We start from the raw sequence: 21,670 nt of genomic DNA, 5'->3' as shown, positions 1-21,670 counted from the left end.
ATGGATTACTGAACACATTAGCAGGTTCAGGTTCAGGTTTCTCTTCAAAAAGATTGAAGAAAGATTCAAGATAGGATGAAAACTTTGCAACCATTAGACACTGCCTCCTAAACATATCCAATATTTTTGCATATAGATGAAACATTGAGAAACTTGATTTAGACTCTGTATGCCAAAACAATTGATTATACTGAAAATTTTGATTCAGGTTACACCAAAACTGATCTGCTTCTTTATCAAACTAATCTGATTCAAGGCTTAAAAACAACAGGTTGAACTCTCCTTCACACATAAAAAACACCACCAAGATGGCTTGCTCACATCCCCTCTCAAAAACATAAAGAAATCCACTTTGCTGCAAATCTCTCCAATCGGTGATATTTCCTTGAAACTGAAAATTCTTGACTTTTTTTCCCTGAAAAACTTCCCCTATGTCATCAAGCATGAAGACATAAAACCAATGAGATATAATAATATCAACATCATCTTCTCCATCAGCAACATCACATAGAAATATAGAACCATCTTCAAGAAAACCCACTTCACCATCATCAAGAACTTGCAAAATACATGCATAATCATCAGTCAAAACCATCTCCTCAGCATCATAAACACCATTGACATCAAAAACTTGGTATAAATCATCAAGAATATCATCAAGAAATTGAACTTCACTGAAAAAAGATGGACCTTCAATATCCATGACTAAATTTGTAAAAGCACCAACATCATAAAGATCATTGATGATAACATCATCATTCAAGACACCTTCCATAACATCAAGATTTGAAGAAGACTCCATATTGTCGGTTTGAGTAAGTTGAAGATTCCAATCCTCAATCTCACTATCCTTTTCCAAAACAACTTGCTTAAGAGCATCATGAACTTCATAACAGTAAGAAATATGCAAGTCAAATTCAGCTCGAACCTGAGAAATCTCCACAATCAATGATGCCTTCTCTTCTTAAAGTTGACTAATTTTGGAAACCACTTCATTAGCCGCATATTTAATTACCTGTCATTATCCAACTCCAAAGAAATCTTATGGATCATCTCCACTTGAGAAATAACAAGACTTTGTAGTTCAGCAAAGTCAGGTACATAACTTCTTTGAAAATCAGTATCATCAAGCTCAATATCATTCTGCTTGCTTATTTCCCCTGCAACTTCAACTTCTTATGGAATTTCAAGTTTCTCTGCAACCTTCATATATTTTGAAACTTGAACAAGTTCATTTGTGCTTGTGACATTATCTGCAGGTGGTATATCATCTTAAATGATTAAAATCTGATTTGCAGTTGACTGTTGTGTTCCTACTTCCTCAGGATCTGACATTGCAACTACATCATGCACTACAGCTTGAACTTGATTCTTTTGAACCTCATCTTGTATCTGCTCTTCCATAATAGTATCCATCTGCACTTGTACTTGATTTGAGCTAAGCTGCACCTGCTGATTTAGTTGATCATATTTTTGTTTTAAGTCATCATACTTCTTCTTCACGTGTCTCTCATCTCCTTGTTCCCAAACATCCATCTTTGCATACTGTTTTGCATAATGTTCATTCTGTCTTGAATGCAATAACGAAACCTTTTGGCCCTTCATCATCACAAATTGAGTCTTAAAGTCTTCATATAGCTTCAGTTTAAACAAAATTATCCTACTTTGCTTCCACTTTATGCATTCAGTCCACTGCAAACATTCAAGCAAAAAGTTCATTTCTTGCTTCATGTATACAATCTCGTGCAAATATTCAATCTCTTGCATATGTTCAGCTCTTTGTAAGTACATTGTAGTGATCTTTCCCTGCGAGTACAATGTAGTCCCTTGTAAATATTCATACTTCCATACACACTTAGTCTCCTACACATAGACAATATTCTGTAATTGTTGAGTTGTCTCTTTCAAGTATAGAGTATCCTATGAAGATGAAGCTTCCTGCACTTCAAAAATCTCTTGCACCTGAACCTAAATTTGAACTTTCTTGGTTCATATTCTTCCACAAAATGCTTCATGATTCTTTGATCCAAACCCTTTTTCCGCTTGATCCATTTCCGAAGAAAATAGTTAGCAAATTCCAAGAAAGACATCCACACCATTGAACACAAGTAGAAATTTGTTGCAAACACCCCATGTTGGATTTCTCTAGACAAAAAGTCGCTTCAGTCACTTGACTCCTGCATCCTTCAATTATAGAAATCAAAGATTGAACTCCATTCTTCACCTTTGAGAATTTGTAGTTTGCTTCTTCTTTGTCAAAAACTGCTTCTTGAATATCTTTGACAAGATACTGACCATGTGATTAATGATTGCTTCTCTTCTTGAAGTCGATCGATCATAAAAATGGCTTGATTTTTCACCACCTGATTTGAATATCTCTCATTCTTCAAAACTAATGAGAGATTGTTGATGATCATTGCTTGAGCAACAATGAGACTTTGAAATTCATTAAATTTAGGAACAAAATCTCTTTGCAAATCAATAAGTATTTATAAGGGACGTGCATTATGGAATTTTGTAAATTAGGGACCTTCGGCATTGAAACTTGCAATTTAGGGACCTGAAATTGGAGATCATTATCTTCACAACCTGAATAACTCATTCCATGTTTGGAAATTGGCTTGCAATCCTCAAGATTCCAAAAAGCACATCCTCTTCAGCAAAAACACCTGTTGGAATGTCACTTGTGGGATACTCCTTATCAACATACATCAAAAATTGATTCATCACATCATCCTCATCATCAGCACACATTATGTCTTCAACTATATTCGTCTCTTTCCGTTCAGCACACTGTAATCTAATCTCTTCCTGAATTGCAACCTCTTCAAGATTGATGTCCAAGGTTGGTATGTGGTATTGGTGGCATCTTTGGCTCACTCCCACTTGCATTCCTTTCTTTTCAATCGCCAACTCTTCTTTCGGGTAGTTCTTGTTTTCTTCTTGCAAATCCTGTGGGATTCACTCTATATACAAAACGAGATGCCACCTGCGACCGGACAGCTTTCATAAAAACCCTATATACGACTCATATTAGGGAATATGACCCCCCTTTCTACCCTTATACAAAAGTCAATGAAAAAAACTATCATACCCCTATCTAACATATAAAATTTAGGTCTCACATGATCTAGCTGAGTAAAACTAGTCAAAGAGCATGTAGCATAGTGACTATCAATGTACTAAGGAACCACTTTTGTTGATAACTAGATGTACCCTCAATGTGTCTTAGTTTGACTTTCAAACTATGTGCCCGTTCAACCCGCACTCTAGCTACTTGTCCAATTCTAACCCATCTAAATTACTCAAAAAACAGGGTTATAAAGTTGTGTTAGGTTCCCCATGTAAATTTGCATCTATACAAACTCTTTATAGCTTTCATCCCTCAACAAATGAACAATAATAACAAAAAAGGAAATCGATACAAAATATTGTTGGTTCTTGCATGTATCTTGGTAGCTATTGACTCACAAGCTTGAGGGAAAACCCTTTTGGGAAGCCATGATTTTGAAACACAAAAACTTCCTTTCATTTTTCCCTCCCCCCCCCCCCCCCCCCCCCCCCCCCCTCGGCCCCCCTAAATATGATACCCCCTTCCTTATTTTTAAGCTTAGGAGATAAATTAAGGGACCTATCCCTAACTTATACGCTTATGTAACTTGTAAAAAAACCCCCCTCCCCTGCACTTACGTGGTGCGGTAAGTTTTTCCATGGTGAATCCCCTGGGTTGCAAAGATACAAGTCTCTTTGATGTGAGGTTTGGGGATAGCTGGCAGTCCTCTTGGCTCATGAGATGCTCCTAGCTGCCTCCTTCTTCCTTCATCACCTTTTGGAATACATCTCCCTTGCATTCAACAACATCTCCTTCTTGAATCAACTTCTTGTCTTCAATAATCTAAGTATCTACAACTTTGATCCCATATTCAAAACCATCAACATCAGGTTGAAAAACTTTAGGTGCTGAAAAATTAGATTCAACCTTTGAAACTTCAAGTTTTGAAACTGCAGGTGCTCGAAAAACTATTGGTAACTGAAAATTGACAACTTGAGGCTGTTTTAGGTTGGAAACAGTAACAGGTTGTTGAAAACATCATTCGGAATCATCATCATTAATGTACTGAAAACCATCAACGGCATGTTAATAACAATGCTGCACCAGCTTGTTGAAGCCGCCATAGCCATTACACAACATGCAGCTCTGATTCCTGTCGTCTCTTTTAGGGACCACCGACTTGCATGGCACTAACTCCTGTAAGGGAAGAAAAGAGGGTCTAACAAACTTGTAAGCTGTGAATGGAATCCTCATCAACAATCTTTTCTTATATTTAGGCCTATGAATATTATGATGAGATTTTTAGGTGTGGATTGCCTGTTTTCTGTTATGATTGGCAGTGGAGGATACGTTCCACGATTGGATCTCATGTTGAAGCATCAAAATGTGCTAGATAAATACTCTCATTGACACACATGTATATTGAATGTTGTGCCCTTTGCTAGGCACAAGTGTCACCTGCTATGGTCTAATTTGAGGCCAACTCAGGCTAGCACGCTCTTTTTCATTCTTGTAAATCAATAAACCGATGCTTCTGTGTATTGGACTTGGGATATTCACATGGAAGGAAACGTTTTTGGTGATTTTCAACTTGCCCTACCTTTGTGTATCATCCTTAATTTCTTGGATTGCTCTTATTTCAAAGTAACTCACCTCGGTCTGGGGTATTTTACAAAACACTTAATAAGTATCATAATATGTAGTAGTGCTCTCATCAATATGTTTGCCAAGTGTGATGCTTTGCATCAAGGAAAAGTGTCCTAGAGAATTTTCCTTCTTCTAGAATCCTCTTGTAATGCTCAAAAAACAAAGTGTACTCAAGTTAGGCAAAGCTGACAAGGTCTTAAATATTTTGAAAAAAATGAGCCATGAGGACATTCTTGTAATTGAGATGGTCTATGCTTGTATCCTTAGACCCCATGTTGTGATCCTTGACATCACACCCAAGAAGGCACTGCGTGCAAATCTCAAAATGAATCTTCCTTGTATGTGCCTAAAGTAGTATAGAGCTAGTTGGCATTTCATGTTCTGGCATACCCCAGGGCATATCCAAGGGTAGAAATCTTGAACAAGGATTTCATCAAAGCCTTGTTATGCTTTCAATATCTCCCACAATGATGCATTGTAAGAGACCCCATTCTAGACCTGACATGTTTGCTATTAACAAACTTTGACAAACAATCTCCCATACATTAATTTGCCCATGTCTTTGACTTACGTAGTGAGAAATGATGCATGTCGGTAAGTTGCAAGCACATGTGAAGGCATTTGTTGGAGAGGAGCTTCCTTTTGCATCACTGCATATCAAAACTGGCTCATGCAATGTTTTTTTCCACTTGTATGCCATTTTCTTCACATCCGTCAATCATCCAAGTATAATGCTCTTAATCTGGTGCGTGTCATATTTGTTTTCCCTCATGTTTTGAATGCACATATGGCCTCAATGCACATTGAGAAAAGTGATTGCATTCACTCGAATGCCTTTGTGTTCCATTTGCATAGTCTAATGTAGACTTTCATCATGCCACACTAATATTTGAAGATATGGTTAGTATAATATAAGCATTAAAAATCTCAAAAATAATGTTTCAATTTCAAAAGCTCAAAAATAAAAGCTTGCAAATATAAAACCCCCGAGATAAACAAGGCAGGAGATTGCACTTTTAATCACAAAACTGTAGAGTAGATGAAGAAGAAACACCATAATAAGGATAAGAAAGTACTACATTCACTATATGTTCACCATCACCATTGAACTACAGAGTAGGAACAACAATACAACTACAGGGAACTGCAGAAATTGCATGGCAGCTACATCCAAAAATTGCTACTTACCATATGACCATTCGGGTATTTCCAACTACCTAGGCACTAGGCACTTGTGTAGACATGCCTCTAAGGCTTAAAGCTAAGACTTTAGTTAAAAGTCCAAAAAGTAAGTGCCCTGTCAGATCAGGCACTAGCAGAAGGTGACCTACATGGTTTGCATCACAGAGAAACTTGTTGAGAGCATGCGGACGAGAGACAAAAATCTCGTCACTATTCATAGTGCCATGGAGTATGCCATCTCTTCCTCCCTCCTCCTCCGTATTTGCCTACACTGCTCGATACCACATGCCATTGGAACTCCTTTTCACACACAAAATTCCATTCACTTTGCCAAGCGTGGGTTCCCACTCATGGGTTCCCACAATAGGAAGCATCAAGAGGTCGGGCATCAAGATTCTAGGCACGATTAGGGTAATGGCTACTCACCACATGCAAGGGACACATAGTGTCAAAATAGTAGAATTAGGTCTCCCAATCTCAGAAAAATAAAAGTTCTTTCAAAACATATTAAGTGCATAAGTGACGGGTGAGTTTAGGAAATGAAAAGACCGATGAAGATGAAGATGAAGCTGGAAATTCAAAAAACAAATGAAGATGAAAAGTCAAAAGACCTTTTGTGTCCATTTAAATAGGTGTTTCTATGCTCTTTCATTTTTCCTTTAGCGTTTTCTTATAAGTTCTCTTTAGCATTCCCCCCCCCCGCCCCCCCCTCTCTCTCTCTCACACACACACAATGTTATATTCATCTTTCTTAAGTAATATTCTTGCAAATCTATGTGCTTTGGCATTGCTTGTCCTTATGTGCTATAGATTAACGCATCGTTTTTCTTGTTTTTGAGTGGAATCTTTGAATTATAAGAGCACCTTTTAATTTTTTTGAAGCCTGTCTCCCCAATCTCTCAGAAAAATAAAAATTCTCTCAAAACATATTAAGTGCATAAGTAAAGGGTGAGTGTAGGAAATGAAAAGACAGATGAAAGTGGAAAGTCAACAAAGTGGAAAGTCAACAGACATATGAAGGTGGAAAGCCAAAAGACACATGAAAATGGAAAGTCAAAAGACCTTTGTGTCCATATAAATAGGTGTTTCTCTTCTTGTTTATTTTTCCATTAGAATTTTCTTCTCTTCAAAGTGTCCTCTCTCTCTCTCTCTCTCTCTCTCTCTCTCTCTCTCTCTCGCAATGTTGCATCCATCTTTTATAGCTAACACTGTTGCAGATCTACGTGCTTTATCATTGCCCGTGGCTACGGGCTATAGACTAGCGTATCACTCTTGTTGTTGTTGAGAGAATCTTTGAATTAGGAATACCTTTTAATTTTTTTGAAGCCATTAGGAATACCTTTTAAATTTTAAGGGACACATAATGTCAAAATAGTGGAATTATGGAGTCTCCCACATCGGCGAAGAATTCCAAGGTTCGGATCCTTTGGAGTCTCCTGCATCGACAAAGAATTCCAAGGTTTGATAGGGACACATAATATCAAAATAGTGGAATTATGGAGTCTCCCACATCAACGAAGAATTTCAAGGTTCGGATCCTTTGGAGTCTCCTGCATCGACAAAGAATTCCAAGGTTCGATAAGGCTTTGAACTCCCACGACTCTTCAAACTCTTATTAGTAAATTCAAATTTGAAGCCCTCAAGGACTTCCAAGCTCATTTTGAAGCTCGTCAATTGAAGGAGATTTGAGCCTTTAAGTTCTCACAAACTTCTAAGGCCTTTGCAATGGAAAGTTGTAAGGACATGGGTCCAATGGGCAAGGCTACCGGCATGGCCGAATAGTGTGTACGCTAGGGGGAGGCTATAAGATAGCACGGTTGGGTGGAGACTATCATACGCATTACCACCGCCCTTTCATTAGTATCCGAGCTAGTTTTGGAGAAGGGGAAAAGCAGGTTGCATGTGCATGCGACGCGCTACTTCTCTCCCACGTTCCGCAGATAGTGACGTCTACGCTGTGCAACAAAAAGAAGACATGTAATTTTCCTGTGTGCGCCTTGAAGACAGACAACAACAGCTGACCACGGCTAGCCCAGTATACCTTTTACTTTTTAAGGGACACATAGTATCAAAATAGTGGAATTATGGAGTCTCCCATATCGGCGAAGAATTCCAAGGTTCGGATCCTTTGGAGTCTCTTGCATCGACAAAGAATTCCAAGGTTCGATAAGGCTTTGAACTCCCAAGGCTCTTCAAACTCTTAACACTAGGTTGGTAACCTAACAGGACATAAAAGTGTCCTTTCAGGGTTTTGAAAAAAAACTCCAAAACCATAGTAGATCCACTCATTTTGTAAAATCCTTTCATGAGGTTATAGTTCAAGGCCTACTACACATGGAAAAAATAAGAAACTTGTAAAATTTCTCATCTTTTGGTCACACCAAGCCTCCAAAGTTGATGGACTAGTACATTTTCATCAAAACAATCATTTCTTACATTTTGTTGCATAAAAATAAGATTAGGGATTTTTGTAGGACTTGAGATAAATTCCCTAGTCAACTTCAATGGGTTGGTGATCAGAACATATGATTGCTTCTCACTCACTATTTTTTCTTTTGCCAAAAGAAATAGGTACAAAAAAGTTGAATTTTTACCATTCTGCAAACCTATCATCAAAGTTTCTATAGCCACGCTCAATACAAATAATATATGCATGTTTTCTTAGTTCCCTATTGTCCTTTAGGTTCATAAGGAGCCATGGAGCATGTCAAAAGAATAATACATCTCTTACCAAGGGGAATCTTGGGGATAAAGATGAAGTACTAAATACAGCAAACATGAAAAAATTGGGTTCAACATTATGAGTTGTAGAATCCCATAGAAACTATTCAATATCTAACCAAATTTGATCCTTATGACTAGATATGGTTACTACGTACAAAATGCATGTAGTTGTCACAAGAAACTAACAATATTCAAAAAGCTATACTTGATATACTAGAATGTTTCTTTTTCTTCTATAATTGAAAAAATCAACCATCGTTGTCTACTATGAAAAATAGGGAATTAGGTGCCCCAAAACTCAAGGAATATTAGCTTTATGTTACAATATGTGACATAGAAAATTACAACTGCATTTGGATATCATGAAAGCCACCAAAAAATCATAGAAGAGCTAAAATTGGCTAAACAACAGGATTTTACAATTTTTGTAATTTGGTCATAACTTACAACTTTAACATTTATTTCTCCCTAGAAGCATCAGGACATGTTGAGGACTACTAAAGATAGTTCTCTATCATTATGGACCTCACAAACATGAATTCTAGAGTGGCATAGTTGCAAAAAGTTGAAAAAAGCCAAAAACAGGACCCGTTTTTTCACACAGTTTAGGTTGTGAAATGTTGTGCAAGGACAAGGTTAAAGATGGAATTGATATTTCAAAAAAATGTCGAGTTTTTTCAGCTCATGAGACAACTTTCTAGACAGATAGCACCTCAAAATCCATTTTGAAACTCTTGACATAATTCAAGGAAAATGGTCACTCCACAGGACATAAAAGTGTCCCAAGACATAAAAGTGTCCCATTACCAACCTAGTGTTAAGACTAAATTCAAATTTGAATCCCTAAAGGACTTCCAAGCTCATTTTGAAGCTCGTCAATTGAAGGAGATTTGAACCTTTAAGTACTCACAAACTTCTAAGGCCTTGGCAATGGAAAGTTGTAAGGACATGTGCCCTATGGGCAAGGTCACCAGCACGACCGGACAGTGTGTACGCTAGGGGGAGGCGATAAGATAGCACGGTTGGGTGGAGACTAGCACACGCATTACCACCACCCTTTCACTGGTATCCGAGCTATTTTTGGAGAAGGAAAAAAGCGGGTTGCATGTGTATGCGATGCGCTGCTTCCCTCCCACGTTCCGCAGACAACAACGTCTATGCTGTGTAGCAAAAAGAAGACAGACATAATTTCTTGTGCGCATGCCGAAGACAGACAACGAAAACCGATCGCGACTACCTCATCTATGCCCTGAACAACGAGCGACCAAGGAAAACTTTACCAACGACCAAGGTAAACTCGACCGGTGACTCTACAACACTGAGGCTCCGAAGGCTTCCATTGGCATTGTTGGTTGTGCGTGTAGGAAGGCCCGCTTAACCCTTGCATGAAGGAGGGTTGAACCCACCCCATGAGGGTAAGAGGCCAACACTTTACCATCAAGCTATTGACCCGTGTTGTGTATAACACGGAAAGATAGCATACTTGTGTTGAAAGGAAAACTAGAAGGAAAGGGAAATCTTCAAACTTCAAGGAAGTAGTTTCACCCTTCCTTTTCCAAAAATTCTTTTTTCCTCAAGGAGGTAGCTTCAAAGTGAACAAAAGCATCAACAAAGGTGTTTTTACGATGAACGACACGTGAAGCGCTACAATTCTCGCAAGGCGAGGTTCGCATGCAACGCAAATCGCAGAGCATACAAACACAAAAACTTCAACTTCAAAAGGTACAAGTTGACTTTTTTTTTCTCTCTTTACATTAGTGTGTGTTTACCATGGCCAGTGAGGATATCCCATCTACACACACTTTTGATTTTGAGCATGTAGATCAAATTCAGGGCACCACAGGTGCTGCTGACACTAATATGCATGACGACGATGATCTAGGAGATCATGGCCTTGTAGATATGGTTGCTTTCAAGACTTTGGAAAATCGCCAAAGTGTACTTGAACGCAACCTCTTTGCACTCAATGCAAATGTTACCAATCTTACGGAGTTACTTGTGATATTTATGAATTCACAGACGGCTCAAGGAACCACAAGTGGCACGGTTCAAGGGAACCAAGCTCGCACGACTCAAGGAGTCCAAGAGACAAGTGCTTCCGAAGATGCAAAAGGTAGCAATGCATTGTTACCATATACATGTGGTAGTGATGTGTGTGAGCACACTAGGACCGCCGTGGCACTTTTTCCCTCTTTAAGAGGTTTTTTCCTCTATGCATTGTATATACGCCCATCACTCTAGGGCTATCCATCTTTTCATTGCACACTAAGTAACACACTTTCTATTGTGTGCCTTGAGCTTCCTTCGTCTTCTTTAAGCTGTGTGCGTTTCTCTGTAACCCTAATTCCAACAATTGGTATCAGAGCGGGTTGCATCCTCCCGGGCTCAATCGCCAGCAGCTCCAACATACGCCTGCTCACTTTCTCCGATTTCTGTGAGCTTTGGCAAGCATTCACAGGTCGAAATTTTTTTTGGGTGAGCTCGTAGAGCTTTGTCTGCTCAAATTTTTGATTTCGGCTCATTTTGGTCTCCGTTTCCACTACAGGCAGTACTGCACAGGCTATTTAGTCATTTTGTGTAGAATTTCTGTCAGTGTCGTTTTCTGCATAACAGGTGCCTTACAATCTTCTACGGTTTGTGCTATATAGCATGTGTTGTTCCTGCTTCATTTCTCCTCTTTTCGGTACATCAGGTGCAGCGTTTACCATGGCTGACAACAACAACACAGATGTGTTCAAGATGTTTGCTGTTAAGGATAGGTTGGATGGGAACAATTACCCTATGTGGGCTTACATGATGCAACATGTCCTTGTGTCAAAGGGTGTCTAGAATATTGTGCAAAGCATTGATATAAATCCTGGTTCTGAGGATGCAAGAGATGTTGAGGATGTGGTAGGTCTTGCTACAAGGATTGCTACTATTAGAGTTGTTTTGCCTACGACAAAACAATTTTGTTGGGATGTAAAGGATGCGTAGGCTCATGCATTGATTGTGTTGTCTGTGAAGCGCACTATTTTTCTTCACATTCGTTCAACAAAATCTGCAAAACAGGCTTGGGATATTTTGGTTGGTCTTTATGCAAGTCGCAATGAGGCTAAAATTGCTTTGCTACATAAAGATGTCAGGAACCCCGCAAGGCCGGACTACACAAGGGCAGGCCGGGCTAGGTAGTGTGGAAAGGGAGTCCAACTAGGGCAAAGGGCCAGGGGCTATGCTATATAGTGGGTGGTTGGGTGGTGGACTCCTAGGTTCTAGTTCCCCTTGTCTAACATTGGTATCAAGAGCAAGGTTCCTTTTTTGGGAAAGGCACAGCCGTGGAGGAGGGGAGCCACACAATTGTGCATGATTTTGTGCATGTCGAGGTTAAGGGGGCGTGGAGAATCCCTCCTGTGAGGAGAACAACAAGGCAAGCAGGCGTGGGGCAACCCCCTTGCAAGGAGGAGCCGCTGAGGCGGACCTGCATCAAAACCGCCACTCGCGGGCTCTACGGCTGCACACCGGGCAGGGGAGGGTTTTACGTCATTGGGCAGGAGCCCCTACCTCAACAAAGAGACGGCCATGGTGATGGTGTTTACCCGCGCACTGTTCTGAGCGGCCATAGCCGTCTATGTGATGGTTTTTTTCCACTTACGGGCACCCAACCAAATTTTAACCATAAGGGGAGGTACCCACAATAGGGTACCCCACCCCCTTACTCCATGTGCCGATTCGGCAAGGCCAGAGAGGTGCGGCATAGCATCGACGAGGCCGGCACAAACTTCGAGCCAAATTCTCTACGCATTATGCAGAAACTCAGAGATTTAAAGAACACTATTCCGACGGAGTTCAAGTACAATTATTTGGTAATTTCAAGTCTAATTGATTTGGCTATCAAGAACTTGTGGAATTCCATATACGGCGGACAATTCGAATCACTCTCCATCGGGATACTATAGATTTTGACGGAATTAGCAAGGCTAATTACACTTTGCGAGTGCTCTCAATTTCAGGTTCTTTTTTTGACTACTCCTTGCACCGCACTGTGTCACCATGGATTCGGATATCAATATGACAATAGATTTTGAGCAAAGTACGCTTGATCCTGCCAATGATGGCCCGCAGCCAGATCCTCTCAAGGAGAGTACCTGCGATGCTACAGCAGGTGATGATACTTACGAATTGCTCGATATTCAATAATTTCATGCACTTCAGACACGCATGACAGCCATGGATGAAAATTTTAAAGCCTTAAATGAAAATGTTACTAAACTATCCACATTAGTAATTCAATTAATGCAACAGCAGTCCAAGAGTCCTACTGACACGCACATGCATGAGCACGTTGCTACACAAGGGCAGGGCACTTCTAATCTAGGGCAAGGCCCAAATGCTGATACGTTGCATACTCTTACTGCAAAAGAGGTGGATGAATTGTTGAAAAATACCAAACCACCGATTTTTAAGGGGGAAGACCGAGACCACAATAAGGATGCAGTGAATATCTTTCTCAGCAAGTGGGATGGAATTCACACCTTACGACGTACTCCAGACGCAGTCAGAGGTCTGCAAACGAGCTTAACTATGGAAGGAAAGGCCTACAAATGGTGGATGTCTCTCAAGGAGAAGAACATCATACCACAGAGTTGGGCAACTTTTGAAGCTATGTTTAGCAAAGCATTTTTGCCTACAAACGAGGTAGATCAAAATTGGATGGCTTGGGACACATGTTCCATGCACCAATACCCATCACTACTTGAATATATCTCTCACTATCGGGATGTTATCCTCAAGTTGGAAGGCTTAGATACCTTTCAACAAGTACGGGGGTTCATACGAGGTCTGACACCAAAGAGCTTAAGAAGTATGTCAAGACCCAAGACCCTAAAACACTTGAGGAATCCATAGTGAAACCACATAATTATGATGATCCAGATGAAAAGAAAGCACATAATAGTCACATGCCTACTAATACACATGGTAATACACACACTCAGTATGGGCACAATAAAAGAAAACACGTAATAGTCACGTGCCTGCTAATACACATGGTAATGCACGCACTCAGTATGGGCACAGTCAAAACAAAATTATAGTTGCCAATCCGGATGCATCTAAAAAACCCAAGGGGTCCAAGGGTCCTCTCTCTCCTGAGGACTTTGATAAAGCCAAGAAAGAAAAATTATGTTTTCAATGTTTAGGAAGAGGTCATGGCAAAAAGGATTGTCCCAAGCGGAAATCTGCTGCTCAGGGCAAGGAGAAAGTAGTGCACATGGTGCAACTGCTGACTCTTGAGTCTTCCTCACGATTCTCTACAGTGGAAGTAACACACACTAAGGTGGTGCATGAATGCTGTGTCACAGCTTCCATGTGGCAACCAACCTTTGGACCACATGAGTTAGTACCTATGCACGGATATCTGCAAGGACACAAGGTGTGCATCTTGGTAGATGATGGTGCTACTCACAATTTCATCAATTACGGATTGGTGAAAAACTCAAATTGCCTCAAACTCCGAGTACCCACCACTACAAGGTAGTAATGATGAATGGACATGATACCGAAATCTGGGATACTCAATGCCGAGCTGTTCCGTTGTAAGTACAAGGGTACTCCACATGCTTGGATTTTCAGGTTATGAACATGGAAAGGGCAGATGTGGTTCTTGCTAGGGAGTGGTTGCATAGCCTAGGACCATCACTAAGGGTAGCTATGAGCACAACACCTTGATGTTTGAATCCCATGGCGCACATGTGTTGTTGTTAGGAGAAAAATATATACCTTCATCACCACTGATTTGTACCGTTGAGCTTATGCAGCTCGTTTCTGATAATGAAATAGATCATGTTTTCTTGTGTTACTCACTGTCTCATTTTCTTTCTAACATTGAATCTGTCGAACATTCCTCAACGCCGTATGCTTCTCTCTCATCTCTTCCACCAATTGCTAATTCTAAACAAGCAAACATTGCTAGTCAATTATAGAAATTATTAAAGGAATTTCAAGATGTATTTCCTAATGATTTGCCATCAGGATTACCACCGACACGATCAGTGCAACATAGCATTGACGTGGCTGCAGGCTGTAAAACTATTAGTAAACCAACCTACCATATGAGTTATTCAGAAGTTGTTGAGGTGGAACGTCAGCTTGCTGACTACCTTACCAGGGGGTTTATACAACCCAATTATTCACCATGGGCTTCGCCTATCCTATTAGTGGAGAAAAAAGATGGCAGTATGCGCATGTGTGTAGACTACCGTGGCTTAAATGCGGTTATAGTTAAGAACAAATACCCATTGCCCAGAGTAGATGAGTTGTTTGACAAACTCACTCATGCTCGCATTTTTACAAAAATAGACTTGCGGTCAGGATATCATCAAGTCCGTATTCGACTTGCCGATATACCCAAAACTGCATTCCGAACACAGACGTGGACTTCAAAGGCCATTGATATTCCATCAGATGATGCTTGGTACGATTCGCTACAAGAGGATGATTGACACAAGAGGAGGATGGGACATCAATGCGAGGTATAGTCCATCTTTCATTGGCTCCAAGTATAGTTTTCCTTTGTCATGTTAGTAAATCCTTTGACAAATATTTGTTATGTATGGGGCATTGAAATGAGCAACCTCTCATTGTTTGTCTAAGAAGAACCCCACAAAGAGACAAGGTTAGGGTGCTTGATTTTCCCTATGTTTTTTTATCTTTTCTTGGAAATCCCTTGGCTTATCCTTCTCATCAATCTTACAGACAAGATTCTTACACTACTATAATTTGATTGTCCACCAAGGTGGCCTTGTGGACTATGTCAAAGCCTTTACTACCTATCCTAGACTCTTCAAAAGCCCTTGGTGGCCTCCTTGAGCTCTCTATAGAATATATTGCAGAGCCCTATACCTCCGAATAAGGTGACATTAATGCTAAGTGACTTTTCTTCTTGCTAAATAGGACCTATGGGATATGTTGTTTGAGCATGTATAAGTGATCAATAACTTGTCCATGGAATTATCATGCATTAGTTCCTTTATGTGCTTCTGTGTTTCAATCATACAAAATGAACACTTAAAATCCTGCAACAAGGGGTAACACTGCAACCACAGGAACAAAAACTATTATAGTCTCATATTTGAATTGTTGATAGTGGCTCAAGGACAAGCTGTCCACACTGCAACCACAGGAACAACAACTAGGATAATCTCATAATTGAGTTGTCAATAGTGGCTCAAGGACAAGCTGTCCACAAATCTATGGGAGCTGTTTGATGGAAGAGATGTTGCCTGACATGGTAGGAAAGGTGTGCTACATAGATAGGGGTTGCTGGCAAAGCTGGAAAGGTAGGATGCTTGCCACAGTTAAGAATGTAGTCGAATATGTTGTTGTTTTCTAGAGTTGGGAATGTAGCCAGATAGGCTGTTTGATAAATCAAGATGATTTTTGCTCCCCAACTTTGATAGCCTAGAGGGGATAAGGCCTAAAGGTGTTTATGGTCCAGGTGGATAATGGAGCATTGGACCAAGTTGCCTAGGCTAAAAGAGATAATGCTTGTAAGCTTGTTTTGGCCAACATCAAAGAATAAGAAAATTAGGCTGCCTTTATTGAATCTTGAAGGTTTATGGATGTAGGTATGGTGCAATGTCTGTATAGAAACGCTAAGATTGCATTTCTGGAAGTTTAGAATTTGCCTTAGCCTTAAGGGGTGAACTCTTCTCATGGTAATCATTGAGCCCAAGTCATAGTCTATGCATACATCTCCGTATATATACTTCAAATACCCAAATCACAAACCAGTGTTAAGCGTTATTTTTATCACCTTCCCTTCTTGCTTGGTCAATTCATGGGGGGATGATGCCCTATAGTTCATTGCTATTAATATCCAACCACACGAGATACCTACAATTTCCAAGTGTGGGTGAAATTGTCTCACAACAACGAATTGTTGCCAAGGTGCAAAAATATTGATTCTAGGCATAAACCCCAGCTCTAGTGGAATGTAACTTGTGAGATGGTTATTTCAAATGGTTAGCCACTCTAAGCTACTATAGTTTGAGAGGGTGGGCAAGATGGTGCCGTTGATAAGATTGAGGTTGAGCATCAATAGCTATAATTTCCTTGTTACACTGCAAATTTCCTGCTCAATAAAGTTGCCCCACATAACCATCTCTTTCATGTTAGGCATAGCCAGTAGCAGTGTCGAGAAGGCGCACGTCATGAAGTTGCAACTGACATCTATTGTAGCAAGGCTGCTGCAGCTCTCTAAGGACACCACCCCGGACAAATCATTCATTGTGTGCCAATAGCAGTCTACAGAGTAAAGGACCACTGTTCTTGCCTGTGAAGGCATTGGCACTAAGGTAAAGTACCTTTTACCTACTTTCCAAGAATTATTCCTATGAAGGCATTTGCACTAAGGTAAAGTAACTTTAACATACTAGAGTCGAGGAAGGATGCAAGAAGAGGCCCCATGAACTTGTTGAAGCTCAATACAATATTATAAATTGGGATCATCTTGTTTCTTCTTATTGTCTAAAGGTCTAGCTCCCTCCTTAAGCTGGTGTAGAGAATCCCCAAAATCGGTTGGTATTGCGCCTGTGAGATTGTTTTTGGAGACAGAAAGCACTTCTAGACTTACTGGCTGCTTGAAAATAGGGAGAAATGTTTCCAATGAAGGAGTTCAAGCAGGTGTTGACATGGCACAAGCTTTAACAGGAGATGAGGGATGTGGGAATTAGGCTTGTTATAAAAGCCCCTTTTTGAGAGATCTAACATAGTCAAACTAAAAGTTAGGGAAATTGTGAAGTTCAAGGTAGATAATGAAATGAGGAGGCTTCAAAAGAGAAATAATATTAAAGGAAATGTTAAGATGTTTAAGCGTCTTCCATTGGTTGGTACCCATCAGGAGGCTACCTGAAAGGTTGTTGTTTAAGACGTCAAGCCATGAGAAGACATCACAATGGATGTAGACATTAGAGGAGAGAGCACCATAGAAGTTGTTGTGCAAAAAGCACGATAAGGGAGCCAGTGGCATTGAGCAAGAGGGTTCCGTCTTTGGAATTATGATAAAGGCTAAAAGCCAAATAAAACAGTATTTAAGTGGTCAATTAGTTTTTTATCGACAATTATTTATGCCTACCCATTCATTCCATACGTGAAAGAGTCGATAGAATGTAGCAGCAAATAGTGCTCTTATTGCCAATTTTGAATTGTGGTTAGCACACAAGACCAAGATCACAAAAAAAAAAAAACCCGAGCAGGATTGTGATACAAACCAAGCTAAGTGACAAAACAGGTGAATCTCCAAAAAACAATGTGCATTTATTCAAAATTATAGGGAAGCCAAGCCAAATCTTGAGTAAAAACAGACAAGAAGAGGATTCATCGATACTAGGGTTAGGCTTCATGCCTCTAGGTCCACTACATACAAGGCATTAAAATGTAGGTGCTTTCTCACTACTGAAGTAAAGTTAGCTATGCAAAAAATTTCTAAAATATGCCCATAATACATTCGGGTTGCATTTATAAAAGCAAATGGTGCAATTGCTGAAGCATTTAGAGAGGAACCCATGGTTCATGTCTTTGATTTCCAAATTGATCAAGGAACACAATGGTTCTCTCTTATATAGGCTTTGGCAAGCACGCCTAGAGTCCCCCAGGTATGCGTATTAGTATTGTTGATGATCCTATTGCTAACTCTTAGCCTTTGGGAGGCATGGATGTTGGCTAATAAAAAGAGGTTGGCAAATAGCCTTGGTGTTTTGAGTTCACCACTATTTATTCTTTGAGATTCGTAGGCCTCCATGATCTAAAGGAAGGTTGGAGAGTCCTTGGCCATATATTTTTCTCTACAACTGCATCATATGCTAGATGAAAGCATTTGCCTAGATAACCTCGGGATTGCATTATAAGAATGTGCAAGAGTATGAATCCAAAGGTGCTTACTCTAGTGGACCAAGATGACAACACAAAACCAACGACTTTTTTGGCCAGGTATGTGGAAACTTTTGATTTTTACTCTTTTGTGTTCGCACTCCTACAATAGAGCAAAGACAAAGTGAATGTCCAACAAGGAGCATTTCTTGGCTCATGATATTTTTAACGTTATAGTTGTAGAGAAAATTGAAAGCCATGAGCTTGCTAATAAATGGAGAGCACCCATGTCAATGGCTAGACTTAAACAGCACCTGCCAAAGCTTATACATAAACAACACAATGTAGTCCTTTCTTGAGTCCTACAATGAAAATTACAGATTGAAAGATTATGGAAAAGGTAAAAATGTAAAGTAAATCTAGCACCTTCTACATGCATTAAGGTGTGGATAAATGCTAGTAGCCTTCATATGGCATCAATTGTGAATTAAAGCATGCAAGAACATAAAAGTGTGCAGTCTTTCTAAGAATGTTTTTGACATTATTTCATCTTTCTTAAGAAGCATAACCAAGGTAGGAGAAGAGATTGTTCTTACAAAAGTATCTAGTCAATAAAGAGGTCTAGGTTATGACTTTTTGTCCTAGACTAGACTAGACTTGTTTGTGTCACCGGATATAGATCATGGATTATAATTAGATCACTTGAAATATACTTTGACATCAAAAAACTAACAAAAATCTTAGCGAGTGGAAAAACTTTTGCCAAAATAGAAGAGTTAAGAGAGAGGAAAAACCAAGGGGTGGAAGGGAGGAGGGAAATGTGGGAATTTTTCAAAAAGAGGCTCCCACTAAATGCGTTTTGTGATTAGCTCTTCAGTGGTGTAAACCGTACAAGAGGTGTAGGAGCGTTTAAATAGGTGCCCACTAAGGGTGGAGGAGTTTCCAAGATAATAAGTACAAAGTTAAAGAGGAGAAGTCCTCTTTAAGAGGGAAGCCCTTTAATGAGGTACTTTTTTGGGAAAAGGAGGGAAAAGGGAGGCTTAAGAGTGGAATTAAGAGGGCACAAAAAGATGAGGACTTGACCAAAAATTGGAGGGAAAAGGACAGTAAAAAAATGTAACTACAATCAAGGGCAAGGGTCCAAGGCTAAGGTAAAAGATAGGGGAGATGAAGGAAGGGGAAATGAAGGTGTAGTCGTGCTCAAGTTATGAGGGGAAGGTAAGGAGATGGGGGAGGGGGGCTCTTTTGAGAGAAGGTTGCCAAGATTAGGTGCATTTAGCCAACAAATGACTGGTTTGGAAACAAGGGAGAGTTCAGAATTGTTCTCTATAAGTTTAGAGAGAGGTTGGTTAATGAAACGGGCTAGGTTGAGTTTGCGGGTAGAGGGTGAGAAGGGGATTTTGACAATGGATGGCAAGGATTTAATATTGTGATCCTTTTGAAGGAGAGAGGGCCTAGAGGCATAGGAGACTTAGAGAAAGCAAGCCCTTAGAAAAGATGAAGGATAGCGTTTTGCCCTAAGCCTAGAGAAGAAAAGGTTACGAATAGAGATAAAGCCCTCAAACGAGCTTTTCCTAATTATATACCTCTTGGGCTCAGACAAAATAAAGGTAATTTTTTGGTGGGTAGGGTGCCAAGACTGCCAAGGGATATAGCTGTAAGAGTTAAGAGATTTTTGGTGGCAATGTGTATCCAAAACACCCCTAGAACAAAAAGAGGGTCCTTTGAAAAAGTGTATATCCAAAATAAAAGCTTCATGTGAGGAGATGAAGGGAGAGATCTTGATATGTTCCTGGAGAGGATGACCATACAAATGAAGAAGCTTTTCTAAGCTAGAAGGGGGGCCATCCCAAACTCCAAAAGCATCATCTACGAACCTCTTAAAGTATAGGAGAGACGGGGAAGAGACAAGGCCACTGCTTTCTTCCAAGGAGCAAAGAAAGAGACACGCATACACCATTGAAAAATTTGACCCCATGGCAGTGCCTTTAACGTGATGCCAAAACTTACCTTTGAAAGAGATGTAATGATGGTTAAGATTGAGCAAAGCAAGGGATATGATGAATTTGACCTTAGGAGAGGGAAATAGACCTTGGATAGAACTTTTAAGAGTGCAGATCCCTTCACAAATAGAAATGTTAAAGTAAAGGGACTCCACGTCAAAGGTAAAGAGAGTAACAAGGGGGGACAAGGGAATGGTAGCCAAGTCTAAGATAAGAGAATGAGAATCCTTGAGGTGTTGTTTCTTTGGGGTAGAGTTGCAAATGAAGCCACTTAGAGGCATTCTCCAAGATATAACCCCTGTAGGAACAAATGGGATGGCCTACAAGGATAGGTTTATGAATTTTGGGAAGGAGGAAAAAGGGGCAAGGCTTAGGAATGTATTGAGAGGAGAAGAGGATGAAAGATCTCTCTTTGGAAGGGAGGAAATAATAATGTGCAGCAAGGAGTAAAGAATGGATTGGACAAAAGGCAAAGGAGGTGTAGACTAAAGAGCTAATTGTGAAACCCTTTTGGTGTAAGCCTCCTTTTGCAAAATTCCCCAGTTCCCTCCTCCCTTCCACCCCTTGGTTTTCCCTCTCTCTCACCTCTTCTATTTTGGCAAAAGTTTTTTCACTCCCTAAGATTGTTGTTAGTTTTTTGCTATCAAAGAATGAAGGATCATTCCAATGATCCTATACAAAATAATAGAGTTGTGGAGTTCATTCATGTTGAATCGGCATGGTTCTTTCAAGTCGGACAACAACAATTCTAAAAAAACTCTTAAGTAAAGATAGAATTCTCACCTGCATCCATATAAACAAGACAACAGATTCATTAGCCTTGAATACGTAGTACAAGTATCAAAGGACCTATCAGTTGTTATCCTTGTCCTACTTAAATTTTTTTAAACTTAAACCTACTATCCATAAATAACTTTAGAGTATCAAATAGTGTAAAGTGTCAGAAGACCATTACCCCTTCTGAAGTAAGTGGCTAGTACCTAAAGACTTTTCTTTAATTAGTTTCCAAATGATTTTATTATGATCAGAAGTCCATCACCCCTTCTAATCTAAATGTCAAATGAAATTAATTAAAAATATCTTTTCTTTGTTACCACATTTTAGTTTCGTTTTTTATTTTTTAAAAATGCAAAAGTATGAAGTTAAACATATTATAAAAAAGAGGTCATCTTAATCGAGTAAAAGTAGCCTCACTTTTTTATTATCCATAAAGGCA

General features: G+C 39.8%; 2 pseudogenes; one reads left to right on the top strand and one right to left on the bottom strand.

Annotated features, from left to right (window-relative positions):
• Nucleotides 1–1,205: 1,205 nt before the first annotated feature.
• Nucleotides 1,206–1,608, bottom strand: LOC147447477 (uncharacterized; annotated as a pseudogene).
• A 15,794-nt stretch (nucleotides 1,609–17,402) lies between these two features.
• LOC147447476 (chitin-inducible gibberellin-responsive protein 1-like) lies at nucleotides 17,403–18,868 on the top strand (annotated as a pseudogene).
• The last annotated feature ends 2,802 nt before the right edge of the window (nucleotides 18,869–21,670 follow it).

This window comes from Adiantum capillus-veneris, chromosome 11 (genome assembly GCF_014529385.1).
Source record: "Adiantum capillus-veneris isolate H3 chromosome 11, ASM1452938v2, whole genome shotgun sequence".
Lineage (NCBI taxonomy): Eukaryota > Viridiplantae > Streptophyta > Polypodiopsida > Polypodiales > Pteridaceae > Adiantum > Adiantum capillus-veneris.
This window is presented reverse-complemented; position numbering and strand designations above follow the sequence as displayed.